Here is a 2,323-nt window from a genome sequence, read left to right on the forward strand (position 1 = left end):
CCTGGTAAATAAACATTTAAAAAACTATTTAAAAAACTGTTACTGTATTAAAACGTTTCTCATCTAGAATGGCAATAAACTTATAGGAATATATAAAAACTTTTTATTTTTTACTTATTTTTTTTTATTTTATGTATTCTTTTGCTTAGATATAAGATTAATAAGCAATCGGATGAGCTATGTTGGCTAAAAAGGGAGAAGTATTTAGCAAATGTGGCTTAAAAAAAAGGTTCACATTATATGCCAGTGCTATCCTCAATAGCGGGTCAAATAATTAAAGAGTTTTTAATAGATACCATCCTCACATAACTAATACAGTATCAGGGCTCGTTCAGATGTGTGTATATCGGCCGGGTTTTCACGCCAATACAAGTACACAATAAATTGAGTACCAAAGCTGATCTTGATAAGACTGTGGGTGTTCCTTAGTAAAGATGAGCGAACACCAAAATGTTCGGGTTCGCGTTATTCGAAACGAACTTCCCGCGATGTTCGGGTGTTCGTTTCGAATAACGAACCCCATTGAAGTCAATGGGCGACCGGAACATTTTTGTATTTCGCCGATGCTCGCTAAGGTTTTCATGTGTGAAAATCTTGGCAATTCAAGAAAATGATGGGAACGACACAGCAAGTTCTCCTCTGCCACAGCTGTAACAGCTGTGGCAGAGAAGAACGATGTTAGCCCATTGAATTCAATGGAGCCGTCAATACAGCCGACTCCACTGAATGCAATGGGCTGCCGGCGATCGCGGGATGAATTGTCGGAAAGGGGTTAAATATATAAGCCCTTTCCTGCAATTCATCCAGAAATGTGTAAAAATAAAAAATATATATATACTCACCTGGTGCCGGCAGACGGAGTTCAGCGCGGCAGGCTGCAGTTCTCCTGAACTGCTCTGAACAGCTGTGAGTAGTATTCAGCAGCCGGGGATTTAAAATCCCCGCCTGCTGAATAAGATGCCTCTGAATGGTCACAGCCTGACCAATCAGAGGCCAGCCCTCACTCACACCCATTCATGAATTCATGAATGGGTGTGAGTGAGGGCTGGCCTCTGATTGGTCAGGCTGTGACCATTCAGAGGCATCTTATTCAGCAGGCGGGGATTTTAAATCCCCGGCTGCTGAATATTACTCACAGCTGTTCAGAGCAGTTCAGGAGAACTGCAGCCTGCCGCGCTGAACTCCGTCTGCCGGCACCAGGTGAGTATATATATATTTTTTATTTTTACACATTTCTGGATGAATTGCAGGAAAGGGCTTATATATTTAACCCCTTTCCGACAATTCATCCCGCGATCGCCGGCAGCCCATTGCATTCAGTGGAGTCGGCTGTATTGCTGGTTCCATTGAATTCAATGGGCAAACATCGTTCTTCTCTGTCACAGCTGTTACAGCTGTGGCAGAGAAGAAGGATTTGTCTTCTATATGTTCTCAATGGGGTTGGCGCTGCTGCCGCCGGCCCCATTGAGCGCATATAGAAATGATTTCTCAGGGAAGAAAGTTAAAGTAACCCGAACATCCGAACATCGTGTGGTGTTCGTTACGAATAACGAACATCCCGAACACCCTAATATTCGCCCGAGCATCAAGCTCGGACGAGTACGTTCGCTCATCTCTATTCCTTAGGCTTTGTTCACATGGAAAAATTTGAAATGTTGATTTCAGTAAAAACAGTAGGGGAAGTCCATGTTTAAGTGCAGATTTATGCCAAGAATTTGTATTTAGTGCAGCCGCGGATTGCACATGGATTAGCCTCCATTTAATGAGGATAAAATAAAAAAATCTTGTTATTTGTATAGCGGGGGTAATTTTATTTATTACCCCCACCAAGCTGGGTACTCATTTTACGGACCTTGGAAGGATGGAAGGCTGAGTCAACCTTGAGCCAGTTATGTGAACCATGTGGGGATTAAATTTGCAACCTTTAGGTCGTGAGCGAGAGCTGAGGACTGCATTTCTAAACCATAAGAGGCTCTGTGATTCCTCATGTGGTAAAACTGTGTGGAATCCATGACTTCTTTTTTGACTATACGCAAATGTCTTATCCATGCACGGAAAAAAAATGTGCCGTATAGACTATGGTGGAGATTTCCATTAGAATAGAGTTTGACTACTTTCTTGCTGCGGATTTGATATGGTTTTTACATGAAATGCACACTGATTCCACACAAATTCCATATCAATTTTTGGCGTATGTAGATTGGCATATAAAATGAAAATATTGGGACTCGACAAAAATGTATGTAAATGGATAGTCATTAATAGACCTTAAATATTACAGCAGAGTAACAAGACCGATGCATTAGGGATCAGTATTCAGACT

The sequence above is a fragment of the Eleutherodactylus coqui genome, chromosome 2 (genome assembly GCF_035609145.1).
Source record: "Eleutherodactylus coqui strain aEleCoq1 chromosome 2, aEleCoq1.hap1, whole genome shotgun sequence".
Classification (NCBI taxonomy): domain Eukaryota; kingdom Metazoa; phylum Chordata; class Amphibia; order Anura; family Eleutherodactylidae; genus Eleutherodactylus; species Eleutherodactylus coqui.